The 20,832-nt window shown below is 49.2% G+C and overlaps 1 long non-coding RNA gene across 2 annotated transcripts; it reads left to right on the top strand.

The window, feature by feature from the left end:
* The first annotated feature begins 2,953 nt into the window (after nucleotides 1-2,953).
* LOC136171097 (uncharacterized) lies at nucleotides 2,954-20,498 on the top strand. Of its 2 annotated transcripts, none has more exons than XR_010663743.1 (3): nucleotides 2,954-3,197; nucleotides 15,378-15,595; nucleotides 19,119-20,498. It is a non-coding gene; the product is annotated as an uncharacterized lncRNA (long non-coding RNA). The 2 variants fall into 2 exon arrangements; XR_010663742.1 differs by having other exon boundaries at nucleotides 15,366-15,595.
* Nucleotides 20,499-20,832: the final 334 nt, after the last annotated feature.

Genomic DNA, 20,832 nt, shown 5'->3' with positions numbered 1-20,832 from the left:
AGGTGAGGATTTGGTTTTCATTCTGAGTCATTAAAGCACACGTAGGTGGAGCACACTATAGGTGGAGCCAAGGTACCAAGTAGCACTGAAATGATAAAGGCACGCTCCAGTTATCATGGTTAAAATCACTCCTTCATATTTACTGTTATTTGATGAGAAGGAGAAGGACTTTCTGAATGATGCACCTGTCTATAAGGCTTTTAAATGTAATTTTTAACCACAAGGCTTATACTGTTTATACAAATTGTACATGTGGTTTATTAGAGCTTTTTAAATGGTTAAAAATAGGAGCTTACTAATGGAGGAAAAAAAAGTGGATGCATTTGGGACTCCCCTGGTGGGCCAGTGGTTAAGAACCCATCTACCAGTGCAGGGGACATGGGTATGATCCCTGGTCTGGGAAGATTCTACATGTCTCAGGGCAACTAAACCTGTGCATCACAATGACTGAGCTCAGGCTGTATGGCCTGCAAGCTGCAACTACTGAGCCTGCGTGCTGCAACTGCTGAGACCCTAGCACCTGAACCTGTGCTCTGAATCAAGAGAAGCCACTGTAACGGGAATCTTGTGCACTGTAAGGAAGAGTAGGTCCTGCTTGCCACAACTGGAGAAAGCCCATGTATAGCAATGAAGATCCAGTGCAGCCAAAAATAGATAAAGAAGCAAAATTTAAAAAGTGGATGCACTTAATTTGCAAAATTGTTGTTCCGTCGCTCAGTCGTGTACGAGTCTTGGCGACTCCATGGACTGCAGCATGTCCAGGCTTCCCTGTCCATCACCAACTCCTGGAGCTTACTGAAACTCATGTCCATAGAGTCGGTGATGCCATCCAACCCTCTCATCCTCTGTCATCCCCTTCTCCTCCTGCCTTCAATCTTTTCCAGCACCAGGGTCTTTTCCAATGAGTCAGTTCTTCCCATCAGGTGGCCAAAGTATTGGATTTTCATCTTCAGTATCAGTCTTTCCAATGAATATTCAGGACTGATTCCCTTTAGGATGGACTGGTTGAATCTCCTTGCAGTCCAAGGGATTCTCAAGAGTTTTCTCCAACGCCACAGTTCAAAAGCATCAATTCTTTGGCACTCAGCCTTCTTTATAGTCCAACTCTCACATCCATATATGACTACTGGAAAAGCCATAACTTTGACTAGATGGACCTTTGTTGGCAAAGTAATGTCCCTGCTTTTTAATATGCTGTCTAGGTTTGTCTAGGATTGTCATAGCTTTTCTTCCAAGGAGCAAACGTCTTTTAATTTCATGGCTGCAGTCACCATCTGCAGTGATTTTGGAGCCCCCCAAAATAAAGTCTCTCACTGTTTCTATTGTTTCCCCATCTATTTGCCATGAAGTGATGGGACTGGATGCCATGATCTTTGTTTTTTGAATGTTGAGGTTTAAGCCAGCTTTTTCACTCTCTTTCACCTTCATCAAGAGGTTCTTTAATTCCTCTTCACTTTCTGCCATAAAGGGGATGTCATCTACCTATCTGAGGTTATTGATATTTCTCCCAGAAATCTTGATCCCAGCTTGTTGCTTCATCTAGCCCAGAATTTTGCATGATGTACACTGCATAGACGTTAAATAAGAAGGGTGACAAAATACACAGCCTTGATGTACTCGTTTCCTATTTGGAACCTGTCCAGTCTTCCATGTCCGGTTCTAACTGCTGCTTCTTGATCTGCATACAGTTTTCTCAGGAGGCAGGTAAGGTAAGGTGGTCTGATATTCCCATCTCTGAGAATTTTCCACAATTAGTTGTGATCCACAGTCAAAGGCTTTAGCTTAGTCAATGAAGTAGAAGTAGATGTTTTTCTGGAATCCTCTTGCTTTTTCTGTAGCTGAAGCCAATAGAACCAGGAGGGTGAGGAGGAAGCTGCCAGAGGCAGATGTTCTTCTGAATGGTTCCAGCATCCATCCAGCAGTTTCCAGAAAGATGAAAGAGGCCCCCAAATGTCACTCTTCATGTCTTTGACCATAACTGGGTGTCAGCATCTGACAGGCTGACACTGTCCCTGAACCCTGCGGGAGCAGGGATGCTGAGTGTGGCTGCACATGTGCCCAGGACCCAGGCTCCTCCCAGAACTGATTGATAAGGGGCCCCAGGAAAGTCCCTGGTCCAGCCCTCAGTTAGCAGAGGACACAGGATGGCGACGGGAGAGGACCCACAGAGACTGCCAGAACCAGGTCACTGGGACTTCGGCGACTGGTCATGCCTGAGCAGGGGTCAGGTCAGGGTCAGATGGGGTCAGGACAAGGGAAGCTGGAGGGGAGGCCAGGTGAGATGCAGGCTTGGACTTGGGAGGCTGTGGGAGGGGGCAGCTCCTGAGGAGGAAGGTGGGGGTTGGTGTCCCCCCACACTTGCCTCTTGGTAAGAACCCTCCTTGTCTGGAGGTTTGGCTCTCACTGTCGTAGGGCTCTGGACAAAACTGTGATGAACTGCAGAGTCAGTGGGTCCATGTGTCTGGTGTCACCAGGAGGGACTCTGACATAGGCTGTTCTGTGCTGTGTGCTTGCTGTGTGCTCGGGGTGGGGGTGGGGTGGCAATGCCCCTGCCCTGAATTGGGTTTGACTAAAGACCCCAGCAGCTTGGAGAGTGGGTGGGTTTCTCCCCATCACTCTGCTCTGCCAACCTCTGCAGTAGCTTCTGTGTGGTCACCCCTCCGGCTGGACAGGCTCTTCCTCTGAGTGAAGGTGCCAGCTCCTCCCACTGTGCCCCAAGGACCATGGGGACAATCACAGGATACAGAATACTTATGCATGGTTCCCAGAACGCAGTGAACATTCAGGAAGGACATGTTATTGTTCATTCCTGGAAGGCCAGGTCCTGTGTTCCTCCTCTGGTAGCTTTGTTGTTGGGAAGCACTCTGATTTCTGGTGAAAGGAGCCGCCAAGATTTCAGCCTTCACATGGCCCCCTCCCTGTCCGTGTCCCTCTGTCTCCCTTCCTGCAGGCCCAGGGGCCCACGCTGCTTCTGTCTCCTGGGTCACCCATTTTTTCTTCTTATGGGCATAGAACACCATCTCCCCAGCTCCCATTGCTGGTGTTCCTGAAACATGTCCTGCGAATTGAAGAATTCACTGTCAGGAAACAAGCAAAGAAGGGAGAAGAAAGGAGAAATACAAGGTTCAGAATCTCCCAAAATGTTTTCACTTTTGTCCTGGTTCCTGGACCCCTCTCTGAGGTCATTCTGCTTGCAGGTGAGGCTCTCCTGAGTGAAGAGGGGCTAGGATGGGGGGCTAGGATGGGGTTGCAGCCCTGAAGATGGGGGGCTGGGATGGGGGAATATCCTGAGTGATGAGGCACTGTGATGGGGGAATATCCTGAGTGATGAGAAATAATGTGACCATCATTTTTTCAAAACTTTTTTCTGTCTGCCCCTCTACATCCTTTTTTTCACTGTTTGTTGTTTTATTATCTCAGTCATTTCTGACTATTTGTGACCCCCCATGGACCGTGGCCCACCAAACTCCTCTGTCCATGGGATTTCCCAGGCAAGAATACTGCAGTGGGTTGCCATTTCCTCCTCCAGGGGATCTTCCTAACCCAGTGTGGAGGACTCTAACTCTGCAATGATCAGGCCACTTGAAGTTGTTCCCCAGCTCAATGATGTTTTGTTCTTTTCTTTAAAAGAGTTAATTAATTAATTAATCTGGCTATCCTGGGTCCTCGTTGCTTAGGGGCCTTTTCTCTAGTTGCGGGGAGCAGGGGCTACTTTCCAGTTGCAGTGCATGGGCTTCTCCTTGCTGTGGCTTCTCTTGTGGAACGCAGGCTCTAGAGCATTTGGGCTTCAGTAGTTGCAGCACAGAAGCTCAGTAGATGACTTTTACACATATGAAAAGATATTCAACCTCACCATAATAAGAAATAAACAATTTAAAATATATGACGATACCATCATTCTTCACTGATAAGATTGGCAAAAATCTAAAATTGATAATATACTGTGTGTGGGAGGATTGGAGGAAAAAGTTCTCTCCTATGTTGCTGGTGGGGATGTAGATTGGTATAGTCATTGTAGAGGGCACTTCAGCCATATCTGTCAACCAGAACTAGAAATGCATATACTTTTGGTCCACAGTTTCACCTCAACAAATTCATCTTACTGACATACTTACATATGTATGTATATGCATATGTGTATGCATATACATTGGAGAAGGCAATGGCAACCCACTCCAGTACTCTTGCCTGGAGAATCCCATGGACGGAAGAGCCTGGTAGACTACAGTCTCCTCTCCTGGCAGAGCCTCCACTGCACAGGTGAACAGAAGTGTGAGCACGCTGACCCTGGGGTAGAGCCCCCTCTTAACTATCAGTGAGGTCTGGCCAGGGAGAGGGAGGCCTGACATCTCAGCCGTTCATGCCTGGAATTTAGTCTCTGTAACACAGAGTTCGGGGTGGAGGGGATGAGAAATCCTGGCCGTCCCAGGAAAACACTATATCCAGATTCCTTGTCTAGAAAGTAGAGAGACATGGCATCCCTTTGTATGGAGCTGAGGGAAGAGGGACAGAAATGCACACACATATACACACAAACATTCCTTGTGTGGTCTGGTCGCTAAGAGTTGGACATGACTGAGTGACTTCACTTTCACTTTTCACTTTCATGCATTGGAGAAGGAAATGGCAACCCACTCCAGTATTCTTGCCTGGAGAATCCCAGGGACGGGGGAGCCTGGTGGGCTGCCATCTATGGGGTCGCACAGAGTTGGACACGACTGACATGACTTAGCAGCAGCATGCATATACATTCACTACATTCACTAGAGCAGAAGTTTGGGAGCAACTTGAATGTTCAGGAGCAGAATACTAGTTAATTGCAAGGTGGTACATTTGATGTGTGTTGAGCTTCATGGTGTGTTGTCAGCTTTAGGGCATTATGCATTTCATGGCTCCTAGTGGACCCAATCCAGGGATGGACATGGGAAGGAGAGACTGACTTTTCATTTTATACTTTTTTTGGTAGTCTTTAAATATTAGTAACCTCAGATATGCAGATGACACCACCCTTATGGCAGAAAGCAAAGAGGAGCTAAAGAGCCTCTTGATGAAAGTGAAAGAAGAGAGTGAAAAAGTTGGCTTAAAACTCAACATTCAGAAAAGTAAGATCATGGCATCCAGTCCCATCACTTCATGGCAAATAGGTGGGGAAACAATGGAAACAGTGAGAGACTTTATTTTTGGGGGCTCCAAAATCACTGCAGATGGTTACTGCAGCTGTGAAATTAAAAGATGCTTGTTCCTTGGAAGAAAAGCTATGACCAACCTAGAAAACATATTAAAAAGCAGAGACATTGCTTTGCAACAAAGGTCCGTCTAGTTAAAGCTATGGTTTTTCCAGTAATCATGTATGGATTGGAGTGAAAGTGAAAGTGAAAGGTGCTCAGTCATGTCCGACTCTTTGTCAATCCATGGATTTTACTGTCTATGGAATTCTCCAGTCCAGAATACTGGAGTGGGTAGCCTTTCCCTTCTCCAGGGGATCTTCCCAACCCAGGGATCGAACGCAGGTATCCCGCATTGCAGGTGGATTCTTTACCAGCTGAGCCACCAGAGAAGCCCAAGAATACTGGAGTGGGTAGCCTATCCCTTCTCCAGTGGATCTTCCTGACCCAGGAATCGAACTGGGGTCTCTTGCAATGCAGGCAGATTCTTTACCAACTGAGCTATGAGGGAAGACCAGTGGATGTGAGAGTTGGACTATAAAGAAAGCTGAGCACTGAACAATTGATGCTTTGAAACAGTGGTGTTGGAGAAGACTCTTGAGAGTGCCTTGGACTAAAAGGAGATCAAATCAGTCCATTCTAAAGGAAATCAGTCCTGAATATTCATTGGAAGTACTGATGCTGAAGATGAAACTCCAATACTTTGGCCACGTGATAGGAAGAACTGACTCTGGAAAAGACCCTGATGCTGGGAAATATTGAAGGCAGGAGGAGAAGGGGACGACAGAACATGAGATGGTGGGTTGGCATCACCGACTCTATGGACATGAATTTGGGCAAGCTATGGGAATTGATGATGTACAGGGAAGTCTGGTGTGCTGCAGTCCATGAGGTAGCAAGAGTCGGACACGACTGAGTGACTGAACTGAACTCCTGCAAAGTGCAATTTAAGGGCCTCACGTCCAGGTGGCGCTAGTGGTAAAGCATGCCAAAGCAGGAGACAGAAGAGAAGTGGGTTCAGTCTCTAGGGGATAGCAACCCACTCCAGTATTCTTGCTTGGAGAATGCCTATGGGCAGAGAGGCCTGGCGGGCTATAGTCCATAGGGTCACAAAGAGTCAGACGCGACTGAAGCAACTTGGCATGCACACCTTGTCCGTGGAGTCTCCCTGACCTTCTTCCCCTGGTATGAGCTCAGTTCTAGATATATTAAGTTTGGAGTGCTTGGGGTACACATCTGAAACTGGGGCTCAGGAGAGATTTACATCAAAGATGCAGATTTGGGAGTCATCAGGTACATTTGTGGCTGTGCTTTTGGGCACGTGAGTTGACTGGTGGTTACCAACCAGAAATGCTAGGGTTTTCATCTAGTACTGAGAATTGGGAACTGCTGTTTCTGGGATGGAATCTGGTTGTCAGAGGTAGTTTCTCTCCTAGGCCTCCAGTTTGATATGGGGCTTCTGCAGAGCTACAGGAGCTGTAAAAACAGTGAACTGCATCTAGCAGGATTTCCTCTGCCTGCCCAGGAGACTGCACAGTGTGTGTTCTCCCACAGTTTGGACGTCATCCAGAAGCCCCTCCCATGCCCACAGTGCAGGGCTCAGCAGAGAGAAGGCGTTTCCCCCCATTGTCTCCTGGGACACCCAGAGAGCTTCCCGTGGAGCAGCACGTCCATTCAGGACAGAGCTGCTTCGTGGTGCTGCTGCTCATCACGGGAGCCAGCCTGGTGGGAGAGCATGGGGGACAGGTCTGGCCCCAGTGCCTTTGCTTGGTACAGCGAGGCTCTGACGTCACCCAGCCTGGGCATGGGAAGAAAGCCTGGCCCTGCTGAGGGCTGACTGACCTGGGTCAGGATGGAGCCATGCTGAGTGTGAACTTTAAACAGAAAACAGGCAGGTCTGTCCTGGAAGCCTATTGTCCCCTTGCTGAATGAGCATAGTTTCCACCCTCGCAGAGAGGAGAAGCCCTGAACCTGAAGCATCAGAGCTGAAGGCCATCATGAATGGGCTGGCACAGCAGAGCCACAGGCACATCCCATTCCTCTCGGGCTATATTAACACCTCCAGCCTTCAGTCTGAGTCCCTTACCTCCCTCGAAGATCTGGTAGGGCCAAAATCCCCTGTTGCCGGTGTGCACTATACTGTGAATGATGGTGGTGGCTGTTCAAACATCAGACTGAAAGGCTGTTGCTGAGCCATGAAAGATGCCGGGATTCTTGGCCTCCAGAGGAGAGGAATTCAATCCGGGGCCAGTGATGAGGCTCAATGGCTCAGAGCTTTTGCATAATAAAGTTTTATTAAAATAGAAAAAAGATAGGGAAAGCTTCTGTCATAGACATCAGAGGAGGGCAGAAAGAGTGCCCCGCTGCTAGTCTTTAGCCAGGTGTTATACAGCTACTATCAGGCTACTAATTAGAGAAAGGGAATGTCTCAAAACTCAGAGACTGGCACCAGGCCCCTCACCCACAACATGCCTTTTGAGAAAACATTGGCACATGGTGAGTCATCCTGGGCCATAAAACAATTCACATGAATCTTGACAGAAGGCAGGTTTCCAAGTAAATATATAGTTTCATTAACATAGATTAGGAGAACAATGTATGAGTAAAACATCCTGGTTTGTTGAGCCCTTATTGGTTCTGAGTCTTAAGCAGAACCCACTTGAAGAAAGACAGAGTCTAGGGTACATACATAGTTCATTAACATAGCTTAAGAAAAACATTTCTATAAGAAAAATGCATTGGTTAGCTCAAGGTTTGAGAAAAATTAGGTTCAGGTGGAACCAGGTATCTTCATGGCAACACAAAATTTTAAGAGAAACCTCCTTTTAAATTTGTATCAGTTCAGTTCAGTCACTCAGTCATGTCCGACTCTTTTGAGACCTCATGGGCTGCAGCATGCTAGGCTTCCTTGTCTATCACCAACTCCCGGAGCTTACTCAAACTTATGTCCATAGAGCCATTCAAATATCTCGTCCTCTGTTGTCCCCTTCTCCTCCTGCCTTTGATCTTTCCCAGCATTAGGGTCTTTTCAAATGAGTCAGCTCTTTGCATCAGGTGGCCAAAATATTGGAGTTTCAGCTTTAGCATCAGTCCTTCCAATGAACATTCAGGACTGATTTCCTTTAGGATGGACTGATTGGATTTCCTTGCTGTCCAAGGGACTCTCAAGAGTCTTCTCCAACACCACAGTTCAAAAGCATCAATTCTTTGGCATTCAACCTTCTGTATAGTCCAACTCTCACATCCATACAAGACTACTGGAAAAACCATAGCTTTGACTAGATGGACCTTTGTTGGCAAATTAATGTCTTGGCTTTTTAATATGCTGTCTAGGTAGGTCATAACTTTTCTTTCAAGGAGCAAACATCTTTTAATTTCATGGCTGCAGCTACCGTCTACAGTGATTTTGGAGCCCCCAAAAATAAAGTCTCTCACTGTTTCCATTGTTTCCCCAACTATTTGCCATGAAGTGATGGGACCGGATGACATGATCTTAGTTTTCTGACTGTTGAGTTTTAAGCCAACTTTTTCACTCTCCTCTTTCACTTTCATCAAGAGGCTCTTCAGTTCTTCTGTGCTAAATTTAGTTCTTCTTCTTAAATTTGTATAGAGAAAGGAAAAAAATCTGATACGTAGTTTGTTTCCTCCTGCTGCTTGAGAGAGATAAAAAACGTCTGACACTCCAGCCTATTTCCTTTGTTTGGAGGAAACAGGCCTTCCTGCCTATTACCCTCTCAAGACCAATGCACATCTGTTTCCCCATCATTAGGTAGTCCTGTGGGCTCCCTCCTGCTGACTTTATTCCACTCAGATAACAGATATGACAAAACAATCACTGCTTGACTTTGAGTTTCAAGACTGACTTGAATTTCTAGTGAGGCAACAGGTCTAGAGAGCCAGGCTTCATTGTGTTTGAGATGGGACGTCTAAACTCCATACCTTTCAGCCAAAGCTCAGGGTTCATGAGGACATGGTGTGATGTCAGAGGGGTGCCTGCCACAAAGAGATGGGAAGCAGTAACTGAAGGCTTGGAGACAGGCAGGCCTGAGTGGGTTGCCCAAACTGATCACAGTCCCCCCCTGTTTCTTCCTCAGTCGGGAGAGAACCCCGGGTGGGGTGTGGAAACTCATGGACAGGACTTTATATTAAAGTTAAGTAGGTGGATTAACAGGGTCATTTACCTAAACTGCACTAAACCCACCCAGGAGGAACAAGAGGATGAGGAGAAGAACAGGAAACCACAGATGAGGAGAGCCAGAGGCACATTTTGGAGCTGGAGGGACTTTGAAAAGTGGAGGGAAGTAAGACCTCAGAGGGGTCTGGGTGGGCCAGGCTGACAGGAGACAAGTTGGGGGAGGGACCTCAGGACTTATCCGTGCCCAGGTCCTACCTTTTTTGTCAGAGCCTCCCACTAGTGTTTCAGTGTTTTCCTTCTAAATTGTCACAAGATGCTCCAGGGTCTGATGACTTTCCCAGAGACCTCTGTGATACTGTGATGTATAATAAGAAATACATGTTCTTTGTTCTGTTTATGGCCCAGAGCTCTTCAAACTCTTGGAATTTCTTAAGAGGAGAGAATGATAAAAAGTGTCTCTTGTTAAGTTAATGAAGTGATTTTGGAAAAGCAACCTCTGGATGGGGCTGGTTTCCAAGGGATCCAACCTTGGAACCACGTGATGAGAGGGTTGGAAATTGCAATCCTAACACCCCAGTACCCCACCTACTGGAAGGGAAGAAGAGTTGGAGGCTGACTCAATCACCAATGGCCAGTGATTTAATCAATACTGCCTATGTAATGAAGCCTCCATAAAAGCCCCAAAGAATAGGGTTTTGAGGCTCCCACTTGGTGAACACTTGGAGATTCTGAGATTCAGGGTGAGGAGAGGGTGTGGAAGCTCTGCCCCCTTTCCCCATGCCTTGCCCTGCACATCTCCATTATCTGGATGTTCCTGAACTATATCCACTTGGGGGTTCCCAGGTGGCGTTAGTGGTAAAGAACCCACCTGCCAATGTAGGAGACATAAGAGACGTGGGTTCGACCCCTGTGTTGGGAAGATCCCCTGGAGGAGGGCATGGTCATCCAGTCCAGTATTCTTGCCTGGAGAATTCCATGGACAGAGGAGCCTGGTGGGTTATAGTTCATAGGGTGGCAGAATCGGACACGACTGAAGCGACTTAGCATGCACACATATTAAACTGGTGAACTAGTGAATAGATGGGTTTCCTAAGTTCTGTGAGCCAGTTTAGCAAGTTAATATCAAGCCTGAGGAAGGAGTGGGTCGTGGAACCTCTAGTTTAGAGCTTGCTGATCAGAAGCACTGGTGACAACCTGGGTTTTCCACTGGCATCTAAGGGAGAGGGTCACTCCTGTGGGATCTGACCTTACCTCCAGGTAGATGGTGTCAGAAGTGAGTGAAATTGTAGGACACCTTGTTGGTGTCAGAGAATTACCTGGATGTATGGTGGGTCCCCACCTCCAAATTTGACACACACATTGGCAATTGGTGATGGGAATTCCAGCTTCTAACCTGAAACACAGTGACCGGAACAAACACAGCTGACAGGTACTGGGAGGGCCCTGAGACTGTGGGGAGGGTGGAGGGGAACACAGATAGCACCACCACCAACCCTAGTTACTGCCCTCAGTGAGACAGGAGGCCTTGTGTCCACCCCACTGGATGGCTTTGAAGGCCAATTCAGAAGGCAAGAGAGACACAAAAGCAAAGCTTCCGTGGAAGGGTGGAAAGGAATAGCAGTCCCCGTTCACTGTTCTCACTGGTGTCCCACACACCTCTCATGTCTTTTCCTGTTCTACCTGTGGCCTCTGTCTCTGCCTCTTCTTATCTCTGCTGTCCCTAGTGTGCTGAACAGGTTAGGGAACAAGGGGTGCCCACTCATCTTCAGTAGACTCTTACTTCTCTTATTGGCTATCACTCTGTTGGCGTGGGCATCTGAAAAGAGTGGATACATATGCTCTCCAGGCTGCAGGTAGACGAAGCGGTGGGGACTGCATGTTGGGTCAGCGAACAACCTGGTACATTGACTTGGTTATTCTTTTCCTGAGGATGCCGGGGTTGTCTGCAATCAATACCTTGCTGCCACCCTGTATCTGGCGATGGACATCCTCCACAGACCCCTTCTTGGAGGGGTCTTCTTGTTTGTGAGGGTCTCTCTGGAAGGTCTGCTCTGCAGCAGAGTTCTTGGTTGTGGGCATGCACCTGCTTCACCTTCTGAGTGCTGCATATTGCTTTCCGAGATGGCCGAATCCAGTTTATTCTCCTCCTGGTGGAGCAGGAAGATCCCCGTTTCTTCATATCTTAGCCAGCACTTGGTATCATACCACTTCTAACTTTTGTGTATGATTCTATTGCGTACAAACTGGCCTCTCCTTTTAAAAGCTGTGCTTTATCCTATTACCGGTGAGGGCAAGGGTGTCTCTTAGACTCATTAGACAATTGGGCTTCCTTTCCTATAATTCCTGTTCATCCCCATCTATCTGTTGGAGTTTCTGACTTTGCAACATTCATTCCAGGAATTCCTCACAGTCCAGATTTCACTTTATCAGCTTGAGATGTGGTTTCACCCATTAATTTGGATGTGGTGTTCATCACTGGACAGAGTCCTTCATATCGATGTCATCAAATCCATCCATTCTTCACTTTGTGGTTATGCTTTTATTTAAGAAGACTTTACTTATTATTTTCATTTTATTTAAGGAGACTGTCTACATCCCTAGTGATGAATATGCTCTTCCCATGGTTTTATAACTATACATTTTCAAGTGAGGTCTTTAATATGCATGGTGTCCACCTTTGTAAATGTTGTGATGTGGGGTCTGGCTTTGTGTATCTCCATGTCAGGAACAAGGAACAAAACCTCCCACAAAACTGTCCCCTCTCCCATATTGAGCTCCTCATGGGGGCCTTTGTTTGTTTTAGAGCAGGATCAGCTTATCTTTGAGATGGGTTATCAGGGAGAGCCCTGATTGGTTCATTCTTGTGGATTTCCTGGGCCACCCCATGCACAGAGAAAACCCTTAGTCTAGGGGAAGGAAAAAAGGAGGGAGAAGACACGAGCTAGAATCCATTTTGACTGAGAGATGCATGCTCACATCAGGGCTGAATATGGAGATGACTGGCCAGAGACCAACCCAGAAAACGCCCCATATAAGCAACCTAAGCTGCCCCTATTGGGTGCAACTCACTCTGAGTTCGTCTCTGTGCTCTTTCACATGTATTTTGATTTTTCCACATGTACTGTGCTTTGTATAAATGCCTTTATCTTTTTCACAATGTTAGTTTCTTTGCTGAATTCTTTCTTCAGTGAAGATAAGAACCAAGGTCCTTCTTCCAGCTTTTCACCTCTAAAATCAGTCTGAGTGCCTGGGAGAGCAAATCCTCCTTCTATTCTTTTTCCAAAGGGGTCAGAGCTGTCTGCAGATCTCTTCTGTCCTATATGAATTCTAGAATGTGCTTGTTTGTGTTTTTCCAGCTGGAGTTTTAAATGGAATGGCATTGAATTTGTAGTTTATATAACTGCAACTTTACACATACTTGTGTTAACAGTCTGACTGCTTCCTACCTTCTGCATGGAGCCCAGGGTTGGGGCAGTGGTACAGCTGCCTCTGGTGACTATGACTACAGCACTAATGTACTCAGCGTGTGGGCTGCAGAAGGAGCCCACCAGTGCCTTGGGTGAATCTGTGTTAAATAATGATGCCTGTGAAAGCGCTTTGCAAACCTGGAGGCAGCATGCAGAGGGGTGCAAACCATGGGTCAGTGCAACACGGGGCTCAGTTCTGTTTCTCCCTTCCTGGGTGTGTGGCCTCAGGCAGGTAAGGGCTGGTGTCCTCACCTGCTTCATGAGAGGTACCTATAGCCCAGGTCACTTCGAGGATCACAGTGATTCCTGACATGAAGGAAGCATCAGCTATTAGCATTATTACTGAAGCTGATGTGAAGGTAAAATGATACTAATTCTATTTAAAAAACCATCTCCTGATGGCTAATGTGAATCTGCTGGCAGGTTGCTTTGGCACACTCGATGTGTTTTCCATCTGTCTTAGTCAGCTTGGTTGCCATAACAACATACTACAGACTGGTGGCTCAAACCGCGTTGATTTCTCACAGTCTGGAGGCTGGAAATCCGAGATCAGTAGGGCTGTGTTCTGGTGAGGGGCCTCTTCCTGGCCTGTAGATGGCTGCCTTCCTGCTGTGTTCACACGTGTCAGAGAAACAGAGAGCGAGAAAGAGCAAGAGACAGCCCTGGTGTCTCTTCCTTTTATAAGGCCACCAGTCCTATGAGATTAGCGCCTCATCCTTATGACCTCATTTAACCTTAATCATTTTCCTAAAAGCCCCACGTCTTTTTCTGAAAGTCACATTGGGGATAAATCATCACATGAGTTTTGGGAGACACGGTTCAGTCCATTGCCCTGTCCTACGGTACAGGATACAGAGATGGAAAGGTTTCCCTGTCTGTTTGGCTGAGACCCCAGGACCTCAGGGGCCCACTGACTCCCTTTGTGGAGGGAGGTGACCGGCTGGGACTAACCTCTGAGGTAAGGCAAGGGGCAGCCGGCCGGAGGGGACTCAGGGCGGTGGGCTACCACCCGGGAGCCCTCAGGGCTGTGTTCTCAGCCTAATGTCATAAGCGGGGGATGGAGGCACAGAGCGCTCTGGGACCCGGGGCAGGGGCTCTGTCGGGCATGAAGTCTGTCCGCTGCCCTCAGTGAGGTACCTGCCCCCACTCCTGTTCCCCAAGGCCAGCGAGGCCCCTCCTTCCTCTTCTGCTTGCCCCAGAACGGCTGTGCCCCTCAACTCCCCCGCTTTCCATCTCGGGGTCCTCCATGCTTTTTGGGGTGCCCCTTGAGCAGGGGCCTGTGCCAGGGAGGTCAAGTGTTTGCCCCACTTCCAGCCCTCGGGCCAATGTCTTTACGTGGAAAGTACTGGAGCAGTGACCTGGGGGTGGGTGCCTGGGGAGGTGACAGTGGCTAGGTGACGGGCAGTAGGAAGACATAGGCCTGTGTTCTAAAACAGCTCTCCTGAGGGTGCAGAGGCTATCTCACCCTGAGTCTGTCAGGACAGCAGAGTCTGGCCAGGGGCCCGGGAAACCTGGGAGAGGGGAGCTCCTGAATTAGCCCAGGCCAGTGGTTTCCTGAGGTGCTGGGATGCCGGATCTGTGGGGGACAGGTTACATGAGGGCAGTAGCAGGATGGTGTTCAGGCTCCTGGTAGGTCAGAGGTCCAGTGAGTCCCAGAGAAGGGCCTCTGCGGACGGAGCTCACAGATGAAGCCCTGCATTCATCTGACAGAGATTTGGGTCATCTTTCCAGAAAACCCAAACCCTGGTTCACATATGGTGTTATTTAAAAAATAAAAAACTGTTTATTTTGAGTAATTTAAAATGTATCGGGAAGGTTGCAAGAAATCCCATAAACTTTGTACCGAGATCCCCAACCGTGACCATGGCACACAAGCAATACCGTCTTGCTCTCTTTCTGTCTATAGACCTACACCTGTCTTTGCACGTTACATATATGTGCACACATGTACTTTATGTACTTCTTATGCTCTTTCATATTCACGTGTATACCAGGACACCAGGGTGCAACTGGACTATTGTAACTGAAAGTGGGGCCCAGCTGATCGCCACTCAAAAGCCAATAAAGAGGCAAGGCTGGTGGTAAGGAAAGCTTGCTTTGTTTAGGATGCTGCCAACTGGGAGTCGGTGGATGGACTCCTGTCCAAAGGCTGACTTCCCACCTCTGACAATTAGCAGGCATAAGACAGAGAGAGGGGGCTACCTGTAGAGACAACAAATCAGCTCTGACAGTCACCTTGAAATTGGTCATGTGGTGGTCTGACCAGCGTCATCTCTATTGTTTTAAGTACAATTACTCTCTAGTTCCAGGGCTGATTTGTTCTCATTTCCCTGAGGCCAGTTCTTGGAATTGCGGCAGCTTCTGTCATGGCTACAGTCTGGTCCTCAAGCAGTTAACTTCTTGCACTGGGTGGAGGGTTCACTGTCTGTAAGACAGCTCACAGAGATCCTCAGAGTATCATCTGTAGCCCCTGAAGAGGAGCTAAGGGTCCTTGACTTTGCTTAATGACTCAACTATTATTAAATGGTCTCCTTTGACTGTTTTCCTTTGTTTCTGCATTTTCTTACATTTCTGATTAAACTTATTCTTTGGCTTAAGTTTTTTTCGCAGACAAAAGGCACCCTCAAGAGGACATGGGGGCAGGGCAACGACCATAGTGTCCTGCTCCATTTCACTATGACTGGGTAAAGAGATCATGAAGTGACGGAGTGGAAACACTGCAGCTTGAACAAAAGCCGGCAGACCTAGACAAAGGGAGTAGCCGTTAGACCTCCCCGATGTGCAATGAGGCCGCTTGGCTGTGTACCTGGGTAATCCTTCAAGGAAAGGTAAGACCAAACTCGGGCTGACTCAGGTCAGCAGGGCTGCCCCCCTCCACTGCAGGCCTGGGTGCGCTCGCTGGAGAGGGCTGCCTCCTCCTCCCTGCCAGCAGGCGGGTGGCCACCGCCCAGTGCCTCAGGGGCAAGCCTGCCCCCAGGGCAAAAAGGCAACACAGCTGCCAGGGGAGCCCGGGAGGCCATTTCTTCCCTGTGCACCCAGGGAAAAAATCACATCATACTCAGGGTCACACCCTCACACCCATGGTCTCACAGCACACCCAGGATCACATCCACACACACTAAGGACACCGTCACGCTAAGCTGTCCCATTTCCTCGCTGGCCTGCCTGCTTTCGTTTCTCCTGGGTTAGGACCTAGGTAGGCTTCCCTGGTAGCTCAGCTGATAAAGAATCCGCCTGCAATGCAGGAGACCCCAGTTTGATTCCTGGGTTGGGAAGATCCCCTGAAGAAGGGACAGGCTACCCACACCAGCATTCTTACTTGCAAAATTCCATGGACAGATGAGCCTGGTGGACTACAGTCCATGGGTTTGCACAGAGTTGGACACAGCTGAGCGACTAAACAGCACAGCACAGGGGCAAGGTTCTGGCCTTTCTGGGCGCTGCAGGAAGGTTGTGGCTTGGGGGCTGCCCGTGTGCTGCCAAGAGAAGTTTTGGTTCCTGGGAAATTACCCTGTGTTCCCCTCCCTCTCTTTGGCCTTGGGAAGTTCCCCTGGGGCTGCAGAATGGGCATCACTTGACACCAACCCCTGAGTCACCCGGGGTGGCCCCACCTCCCCTCCTGGCCTCGCTCCCCCAACACCACAGCCAACCTCTGAGCTCTTCTGGAGGCCCAGAGTGGGATTCTTCTTAAGCCAGGCCGGTTCCAGCTGGTACAAGGCATCTTGGTGGGATGGGGGTGGGGGTAGTTGGGAAAGTTTGGAAAGAGAGGCAGTGATGGCCATTCTGGCATTTGTCCAGCGCTCTCCAGGTGTGCAAGGACACACTCACCCCCTTGGCAGCCGCTCTTGCTTGCTGCAGACTCCCTGGGGAAGTGGAGGGGGCATGGTCCCCCTGGGCAGTGGTATGCCAGCCAGTCCTACCCCACCCATTTCCTGTGATCTGGTTGCGTTGTGCTCAGTCATGTCTGACTCTTTTGGAACCCCCAGGCTCCACTCTTTTCTAGCCTGCCAGGCTCCACTGTTCATGGGATTTCCCAGGCAAGTGTAATGAAGTCGTTTGCCATTTCCTTCTCCAGGGGATCTTCCCCACCCAGGGACTGAACCCTCATCTCCTGCATTGCAAGCAGATTCTTTACCATCTGAGCCACCTGGGAAGCCCCACTTCCTGTGAGGGGAGAGCAAAGGCAGCTAGGTGGAGCTGGGCACTGAGATCCGGGCGGTTTTTCTGGGCCAGTCTCGAGGGTCCTACAGGCTGCCGAATCCTCAGCTTGGAGGACTGGACAGTCCTTTGCTGCTCAGAAACCTCCCACCCCTCAGGTGAGCACCCAAGAGATGACCAACGTCCTGAAGACGCCACACCTTGCCCCCTCCCCCCGCCCCAGCATCCCTCCCAAGGTTGCCTGACTGTAGACCCGACATCCGGGAACGCTGCAGGGAGCACGGTGTCAGTGCTTTTCCTCTTCTGGGTGAACCGAGAGCTTGGCAGCTGCACTTGGCCTCTGCTGAGTGACAGGTAGCTGATGTTCCCACACAAATTGCATATAATTTTAGCTCAAAGCAGAGCCACTAAGTTTTCTAGCTCCCTGGTATGGGTTTATTGAGAGCTGAGGCACAGGCCCTGAGGTTTTGAAGGGGTGGATGGAAGCGTGTGGACTGGCCAGGCTGGGCCCTCTGGTCTGCAGGGTGCTGGCTTTTACAGAGGTGTCCTGATCCTCGTCCTTCCCCATACCGGGTCCCCCCCACACCCCCAGGAGGCCTCCTGCCCTGCTCCATCAGGGTTCTGCCGAACTGCATAGAATCCCACCTTGCAGTTTACCTGGCTTCAACCTCAGTGTTTTAATTCAGAGACTGGCTGGGTGGGGGTGCTAGATGTGAGGGGCTCTCCCATGGCTGAGGCTCCTCCTCAGGGGCCTGCCTGTCCCCGGGGCTGTGTGGAAAGGTCTTGGGCCAGCCTTGTCCTGAGAGAGAGCAGAGTCCCTGGCCTGACACCCTCCAGGTGTGCCCCTCATATCTCTCTGAAGACATGGAAGCCTTGCAGTGACGTGGCCACCACTTACCCCTTCAGGAGGCTGGATTTCCAACCATGGAGGTGACCTCTGCAGACTTTGGCCACAACCAGCCTTCAATGCTTGTTGGAAGAACTGGCTGGTGGGCATTTGGCTTTTTAAAAGTTAGACATTGAATATCATTATCCCATTTGTATTTCAACTGCTGCCTTTGTTGTTTTGGGCACGTACTTCCTCATTGCACTCCTGGTCCTTGGGTGGCGGATGTGGCCGCTCTGGGGGCTGAGCAGTTCCTGGACCATCTGCTCTTGCTGACGGAGGGTGAGGATGCAGAACCTGGGCTCCAAGTCAGTTCTGCCTGGGATATGGGATCAGCTTCCTGTCTAAAAGTATGGGAAAACCCATTCACTCATCCAGCCAGCCAGCCAGCAGGCAAACATTTCTAGGGTCTGCTCGGTACCAGCAACATTGTGGGATTGGTATGGGGTCATTATTCTGGGGGTCGTGGTTAAGCCCAAGGTGCAGGCTGAGAACTTGTTTTGTGGACATGACAGGACAAGCTCTGTTAGGGACAGAAGGGACTGGCCTGCTGCCATCTCAGAGCCTCACACCCCAGCAGTCCTCACTCTTGATTTCTGTGTAGTATACTATAACAGCCCCAGGCAGTCATGGTGCCCTTGGACTCAATAGAAACTCTCTCTAAATTCCACCCTGGATCACACCAGCCTTTAGTGATCTAAGAGGGCTCCCCTCAGCAGACACCACAGGCTCTATTGCAGGAGGTCTGATCTGCATCACTCTTGAGCCAGACCCCATCTGCATCAGCAAATTGAAGGTGATAACTGGCCAAATTACTCAGATAATAAGAGCAAAAACACATTCTTGTGCCCCAAGCCTTTAAGCATTTTGGGGAAGATGGGGTTCCCGATGCTGGCAAACTAAGGGAAACTATGTTCAGAGGTGGGAGGGTAGGAGGTTTTAGTGTTGGCCCTGGGGAACAGATGGGTGCTGGGGGTGGGGCGGGCACACAGTATGGAGTGGGGGTGCAGCCTCTTTCTCAGTCAGGTCATTTTACAGATGTGGAAAGAGAAGCGCAGAGAGGCCAGTGGAGTTGCCCAAGGACACACAGCAAGCAGACGGCACAGCCAGGGTTGGTGCTCAGGCTGGCTGTCCAGTCAACACCATGTCTACCAACCGTGTTTCTCAGATTTGAGGTTTCCCATCTGCTAAGTTGCTCAGCTGTGTCCAATTCTTTTCAACCCCATGGACTGTAGCCTGTCAGGCTTCTCTGTCCATGGGATTTCCCAGGCAAGAATACTGGAGTGGATTGCCATTCCCTTCTCCAGGGAATCTTCCTGACCCAGGGATCGAATCCATGTCTCCTGCGCTGGCAGGCATATTCTTTCCCACCGAGCCACCTGGAGAGCTTGGGAACTAGTGAACGCCAACAGGGCCTGTGTCAGGGTGTCTGTGAGTGAGATGGGCTCACAGAGGAACACGAATGAAGGGACTGGCCCTCTCCACATGTGCCTCCTGGACCCAGCAGATGCTCCCTGCCCTCCCTGCGGGCTGCCCTCTGTGGTCCTCCCTTCTTGCCTATGCACTGGTAAGCAGCCCCTTGGAAACCCCCTCGATGGAGTCTGGTGAAGGTCAGTGCCTTTGTTCTGGTGACTTACTTTCTGGCATTAAAGAATTTTCATTCCCTCCTGAAGGTACTTCCCCAGGCTGACTTTCACCCCGCCTGTGCTCACCAGTCATTTTGCTGATCGCCACCAACCTCCACCTGTCAGTTCTCAGTGTCCAGTAAGCTGGTCTCTGCTCCCACTCTCTGGTTCCTGGTCACTGCTCCCTTGGGTCTCACTTTGTCTCAGACCTCTGAGGGGGCATTACCTAGGGCTCTGTCCTCCCAGAAAGCCTCTTTTCTGTTGGTGATTTTCTGTTGGATTTAATTCAATCTCATGGTTAAAGATCACTATTAAAAATATCATTCTCTTGCAGATAGACTAATTCATGTCAAAGCTGGATTTAACTCACTAATGAGGAAACCTGCAAAGAAGATGAAGAGCTCTTCCAAGTTTGAACCAAGCTCTCCTTAATAATTTGCATTAAGCACCAACCATTTCTAGAGATTTGTCTCTGTCTGGAGATTCTGGTCTCCCTTGTGTTCTTTTTAAAAAAATTAATTATTTTGGCTGTACTGGGTGGGTCGTTGTTGCTGTGTGGGCTTTTGCTGTCTGCTGAGAGGGACCTTCCCTGTCTCCTGTGATGCCAGTCCTAGACCCTGAGAACATGGGCCACCTGCCTCCTGGGGCTTTGGGGGCTGGGATGCTGCCTGAGGCTACAGTCCCATTCCTGAATGACTGGCTTAGTAAAGGGCTGGATTGTGTTCCTCCAGATTCATATGTTTGAAGCCCTAATGCCCAGTACTTTAGAATATGATCTCATTTGTAGGTAAGGTCATTGCAGATGTAGTTAAGATGCAGTCATCTTGGAGTAGGATGGTCTTAATCCAATGACTGATGTCCTTGTAAGTGGGAAATTTAAATGCAGAGGTGCACATGAGGAGAAAGCCTTGTGAAGTTGGAAGCAGATCTCTGGTGATGATTTTATGGGCCTCAGAACACCAAGATTGCCAGCACACCACCAGAAGCCAGGGTGGAGGCTAGGCACAGAGTCTTTCCCACAGCCTCGGGAGGAACCAGCCCTGTGGACACCTTGATCTTGGACTTCCAGCCTCCATAACTGGGAGAGAATAAATCTCAGTTGTTTAAACCATCTGTTTTGTGGTGCTTTGTTATGGTGGCCCTAGCATACGAATGCAGCATCCAACTTTAGCTTCATGATACATTTTTTCCCCTAAAATTTATTTATTTATTTATGGTTGTACTGGCTCTTCATTGCTGTGTGAAGGCTATCTCTAGCTGCAGTGAGTGGGGCTACTGTCTGTTGCGGTGTGTGGGCTTCTCACTAAGGTGACGTCTCTTGCTGTGGAGCATGGACTCTGGGTGCACAGGCTTTAGTAGTTGCAGCACTCGGGGTTAGTAGTTGTGGCCTATGGGC

The sequence above is a fragment of the Muntiacus reevesi genome, chromosome 6 (genome assembly GCF_963930625.1).
Source record: "Muntiacus reevesi chromosome 6, mMunRee1.1, whole genome shotgun sequence".
NCBI lineage: Eukaryota > Metazoa > Chordata > Mammalia > Artiodactyla > Cervidae > Muntiacus > Muntiacus reevesi.
The sequence above is the reverse complement of the archived record's forward strand: the minus strand, read 5'-3'. Positions and strand labels throughout refer to the sequence as shown.